At 44.7% G+C, this 6,372-nt stretch overlaps 1 pseudogene; it reads right to left on the bottom strand.

The window, feature by feature from the left end:
* Positions 1–396: 396 nt before the first annotated feature.
* Positions 397–514, bottom strand: LOC126250475 (5S ribosomal RNA; annotated as a pseudogene).
* Positions 515–6,372: the final 5,858 nt, after the last annotated feature.

Below are 6,372 nucleotides of genomic sequence, written 5' to 3'. Positions count from 1 at the left end.
TACGTTGCACTTTATCACTCTGCGTTACTCTTGTCCATGAATAGACTAGCGTAAATGGTGTTTCATTTAGAATGATGGACCATCAGCGCAGAACTTGAGTTTCTGTAATTTTGAAATACAGATTAAATACTGAAGACTTTACACTTTGTGGTTTTAATGTATAATGTCGTGGGTTGAGGGCATTAAAGGAGAGGAGTGTAATAAGTCATTGCATAACATTCCGAAAACCTTTTCTATAACTGCAAAAAGCACTCAGCTGAGGATGCGGATAGGAGGGGCGTGGGGTCAGCACACCACTCTCCCGGTCGTTATGATGGGTTTCTTTGACCTGAGCAGCTACTATACGGTCGAGTACCTCCTCAATTGGCATCACAAGGCTGAGTGGACCCAGAACAATGGCAACAGCGCATGGTGGCCCGGTTGGTTACCCATCCAAGGGCCGGCCACGCCCGACAGCGCTTAACTTCGGTGATCTGACGGGAACCCGTGTATCCACTGCGGCAAGGCCGTTGCCTATAACTGCAACCGTTGCAATTAAAGTACTTTGTAGCTCTTATGGCGTCTGATACCGTATTCGTTCTCTTTGCATCGAGGAATATTTAGTATACTTCCCTGTGGGGGGTTAAGTTTCTAAATCATCTGAATTTACTTGAAGCCAAAGACCTTATCTGAAAAATCGTAATGAGTTGCTGAATAAGCAACTGTGTGGAGTCCATCTTATTGTCTTCATATAGTATAGCTGAAAACGGCGACGTATGGGTGGATATTATGACTTATGTAACTTCCTACGGTTTTCCATATCTAATGTTGTTCAATACTTAGTCGGGTGATCAGATGTATAGCAGTGACACAACGATCGAAGTGGCTCAGTGGTTAACACTCTGGGTACGAACTCGGTGAGGGCGGGGCCCGTATCTCCGTTCGGCGATCCAGGTGCTCGTAGTTCCCCGGAGTCGGTCAAGGCAAATGCTGCGATGATTAATATTAAAACAACACGCCGGTTTTTATCTCCATTCCCATCCTGTCCGTCTTGTGCTGTGTGTCTAAAGATAGCGTTGTGTACATGTACGTGTTGCTTCCACAGTTGACATTATCTGATCCAAAGTATCGGAAACCTATTGGTAGACATTAATTTGGGATGTGGCCACCCTTCTCCTTTATGACGGCTGTAACTTTGTCAGTCTGGTACACCACCGCTGTCCGGGACGTGTGCAGACGTGTCTTCTACATCTACATTTATATTCCGCAAGCCACCCAACGCTCTGTGGTGGAGGGCACTTTACGTGCCACTGTCATTACCTCCCTTTCCTGTTCCAGTCGCGTATGGTTCGCGGGAAGAACGACTGCCGGAAAGCCTCCGTGCGCGCTCGAATCTCTCTAATTTTACATTCGTGATCGCCTCGGGAGGTATAAGTAGGGAGAAGCAATACATTCGATACCTCATCCAGAAACGCACCCTCTCTAAACCTGGATAGCGAGCTACACCGCGTTGCAGAGCGCCTCTCTTGCAGAGTCCGCCACTTGAGTTTGCTAAACATCTCCGTAACGCTATCACGCTTACCAAATAACCCTGTGACGAAACGCGCCGCTCTTCTTTGGATCTTCTCTATCTCCTCTGTCAACCCGACCTGGTACGGATCCCACACTGATGAGCAATACTCAAGTATAGGTCGAACAAGTGTTTTGTAAGCCACCTCCTTTGTTGATAGACTACATTTTCTACGGACTCTCCCAATGAATCTCAACCTGGCACCCGCTTTACCAACAATTAATTTTATATGATCATTCCACTTCAAATCGTTCCGCACACATACTGCCAGATATTTTACAGAAGCAACTGCTACCAGTGTTTGTTCTGGTATCATATAATAAAGGATCCTTCTTTATATGTATTCGCAATACATTACATTTGTCTATGTTAAGCGTCAGTTGCCACTCCCTGCACCAAGTGCCTATCCGCTGCAGATCTTCCTGCATTTCGCTGCAATTGTCTAATGTTGCAACTTCTCTATATACTACAGAATCATCCGCGAAAAGCCGCATGGAACTTCCGAAACTATCTGCTAGGTCGGGGTAGCCATGCGGTCTTGGGCGCCTTGCCACGGTTCACGCGGCTGCCCCTCCCCCTCTCCCCCCCCCCCCCCCCCGTCGGAGGCTCGAGTCCTCCCTCGGGCATGGGTGTATGTGTTGTCCTTGGCGTTAATTGGTTTAAGTTAGATTAAGTAGTGAGTAAGCCTAGGGACCGATGACCTCAGCAGTTTGGTCCCATAGTCCTTACCACAAATTTCCAAATTTTCCAGACGTGTCTTCGGACTGGAATCACCCAAACTGACTGTCACCAGCCATACGGCCTGACAGCTAGGAGTGATGGACTGGGATGTCATTTCATTTCACTGCAGGAGCCTTTTGGTTTACATCCGTGGGATCCTTACAGCACAGCGGTACGTCGACAATATTCTTGCCCCGTTTTGTTACCATTCATGGCAAGCCATCATGGGCTTACATTTCAGAATGATAATGTCCGCCGACAAACGGCGACAGTTACTACTGCTTGCCTTCGTGCTTGCCAAACCGTACCTTAGTCAGAGAGGTCGCCGGATCTCTCCCCAGTTGAGGACGTTTGGAGCATTAAGGGCAGGACCCACCAAGCATCTCGGGATTTCGACGCTCTAACGCGCCAATTGAACAGAATTCGGTACAATATCCCTGAGGCGGACGTCCAACGGATGCATCACTGTCAATCTGAATAACTGGTTGCATAGGGGCAGGAGGTGGTCCATATTGCGTTATTGACTTGCTCAATTTGTGAAGCTCTTTCTTCTGAATACATCATCCAATTTCTCTGAATTTATAATCAGTTGTTTAGCAGTAAATGTGCATCATATCTTTCGATTTCCGGCTCATTCGGATAATACCTTATTTACGTATTACAATTTTAAAAAATCACTTTTTTATATCCTTTTTTTCACCCTCTGTTATCAAACAGTGTTTACACTTTTACGTCTTCTGTTGCTAAATTATGTTGGTAAAACTTCTCCAGAGGTCATCAGATGCTGTACTAGTTTCGTAGTTTCTTGATATCTTCCGTCACAGCCAAAGATGATTAACAGCTTCCTCAACACCGGAAAGCATCGAGCTCAGTGGGGTATGAGGTGCAAAGAGAGCAAGAAAAAGAACTTTGTCGTCATGTTGAGGAGGGACGTACTCCTGGTATAAAATGATACAACTTCAGGCATGCGTGCACGCAGATGATCAGCAGCTATGGTATGAATTACACTCGGAAGTGAGGAATGTTCAAATGTGTGTGAAATATTATGGGACTTAACTGCTAAGGTTACCAGTCTCTAAGCTTACACACTACTTAACCTAAATTATCCTAAGGACGAACACACACACCCATGCCCGAGGGAGGACTCGAACCTCCGCCGGGACCAGCCGCCCAGTCCATGACTTCAGCGCCTATGACCGCTCGGCTATTCCCGCGCGGCTGCACATTCGGAAGTAACAATGTCATGTGAAAGCATAGAGCATAGAGTTGCTCCAGTTCAAAGGCACAGTCATTTATTTTTCAGTTGACACACAACACGAGTTCGCCGCGTTACTATAGTTCTACAGTTTTTGTATCTCTGATTTCGCATGCAGTCGTAAGAAATCGACACGAAATGTACCGACATAGACTGATAACAAGTAGGTACCCAAAGCTCAGTTTAGTAATAAACAATTTAAGCCGAGTCCACACGGGACGCGCTGCATTGTGCAGCGACACCTCGCGAGCAAACGCGTTGTGCAGAGAAGCGCAGATATGCGCAAAATGGAGCAGAGTATTCATAGGTGCGCAGCGATGTTCCAGCACGCATGCACGGTCATCAACACAATGGGAGACGAGAAACGCCAACCAAACCGAGCCGTGCAAGAGCGAGTCATTTCTTTTGATGTACCAACAAGCCCCCCCCCCCCCCTCCTCCATCGAACCATGGACCTGGAGGCTTGCGTGCCTCAGCGATGCAGATAGCCGTACCGTAGGTGCAACCACAACGGAGGGGTATCTATTGAGAGGTCAGACAAACGTGTGGTTCCTGAAGAGGGGCAGCAGCCTTTTCAGTAGTTGCGGTGGCAACAGTCTGGATGATTGATTGATCTGGCCTTGTAACATTAACGCAAACGGCATTGCTGTGCTGGTACTGCGAACGGCTGAAAGCAAGGGGAAACTACAGCCGTAATTCTTCCCGAGAGCATGCAGCTTTACTGTATGGTTAAATGATGATGGCGTTCCTTGGGTAAAATATTCCGGATGTAAAATCGTCCTCCATTATGATCTCCGGGCGGGGACTACTCAGGAGGACGTCGATATCAGGAGAAAGAAAACTGGCCTTCTATGGATCGGAGCGTGGAATGTCAGATTCCTTAATCGGACAGGTAGGTTAGAAAAATTAAAAAGTGAAATGGACAGGTTAAAGTGAGATATAGTGGGAATTAGTGAAGTTCGGTGCTAGGAGGAACCACACTTCTGGTCAGGTGAATACAGGGTTATAAATACAAAATCAAAAAGGGGTAATGCAGGAGTAGGTTTAATAATGAATAAAAAATAGGAGCGCGTTTAGGATACTACGAACAGCACAATGAACGCATTATTGTAGCCAAGATAGACACAAAGCAACGCCTACCACAGTAGTACAGTTTTATATGCCAACTAGTTCTGGAGATGATGAAGAGATTTAAGAAATGTATGATGCGGAAAAAGAAATTATTCAGATACTTAATGGAGACGAAAATTTAATAGTCATGGGGGACTGGAATTTGACAGTAGGGAAAGAAAGAGAAGAAAAGGTAGTTGGTGAATATGGACTGGGGGTAAGGACTGAAAGAGGAAGCCGCCTGGTAGGATTTTGCGCAGAGCATAACTTAATCACAGTTAACACTTAATTTAAGAATCATGAAAGAATTTTGTATACGTGGAAGAGGCCTGGAGACACTGGAAGATTTCAGATAAATTATGTAATGGTAAGATAGAGATTTAGGAACAGGGTTTTAAATTGTAAGACATTTCCAGGGGCAGATGTTGATTCCAACCACTATTTATTGGTTATGAGCTGTAGATTAAAACTGAGAAAACTGCAAAAAGGTAGGTATTTAAGGATATAAAGCCTGGATAAACTGAAACAACCAGAGGTTGTAGAGAGTTTCAGAGAGAGCCTTAGGGAACGATTGACAAATACAAAGGAAAGAAATACAGTAGAAGAAGAATGGGTAGCTTTGAGAGATGAAATAGTGAAGGCAGCAGAGGATCAAGTAAATGCAGTAAACGAAGCAGGTGAAATGCAATACAAAGGTCTCAAAAAAAAAAAAATATCTACAGGAAGTGCAAAATGGCTAGGCAAGGATGGCTAGAGGACAAATGTAAGGAAGTAGAGGCATATATCACTTGGGGTAAGATAGATACTGTCTATAGGAAAATTAAAGCGACCTTTGCAGAAAAGAGAACCAGCTTTATGAGTATCAACAGATCAGATGGAAAAGCAGTCCTAAGCAAAGAACGGAAAATAGAACGGTGGAAGTTGTATATAGAAGGTCTATACAAGGGCGATGTACTTGAGGGCAATATTATGGAAGATGAAGAGGACGTAGATGAAGATGAAATGGGAAATATGATATTGCGTGAAGAGTTTGACAGAGCACTGAAAGACCTAGGCCGAAACAAGGCACTGGGAGTAGACAACATTCCTTTAGAAATACTGATAGCCTTAGGAGAGCCAGCCCTGACAAAACTACCATCTGGTGAGCAAGATGTATGAGACAGGCGAAATACCTTAAGAGTTCAAGAAGAATATAATAATTGCAATTCCAAAGAAAGCTGGTGACGACAAGTGTGAAAATTATCGAACTATCGGTGTTCCAGTCGTGCCTGCAAAATACTAACACGAACTCTTTATCGACACACTGGTAGAAGTTGACATCGGGGCAGATCAGGTTGGATTCCGTACAAATGTTGGAACACGCGAGGCAATACCGACCCTACGACGTATCTTAGAAAATAGATTAAAGAAAGGCAAACCTACGTTTATAGCATTTGTAGACTTAGAGAAAGCTTTTGACAATGTTGACTGGAATACTCTCTTTCAAATTACGAAGATGGCAGCTGTAAAATACAGGGAGCGGAAGGCTATTTACAATTTGTACAGAAACCAGACTGCAATTACAAGAGTCGAGGGCCATGAAAGGGAAGCAGTGGTTGTGAAGGGAGTTATTCAATCTGTATAGTGAGCAAGCAGGAAACGAAAGAAAAGAAAAATTTCGAGTAGGAATTAAAATCCACGGAGAAGAGAGGTTTGCCGATGACATTGTAATTCTGTCAGAGACAGCAAAGGACATGAA

This window comes from Schistocerca nitens, chromosome 3 (assembly GCF_023898315.1).
Source record: "Schistocerca nitens isolate TAMUIC-IGC-003100 chromosome 3, iqSchNite1.1, whole genome shotgun sequence".
Lineage (NCBI taxonomy): Eukaryota > Metazoa > Arthropoda > Insecta > Orthoptera > Acrididae > Schistocerca > Schistocerca nitens.
Note: the sequence above shows the minus strand (reverse complement) of the source record. Positions and strands in the feature narration are given on the sequence as shown.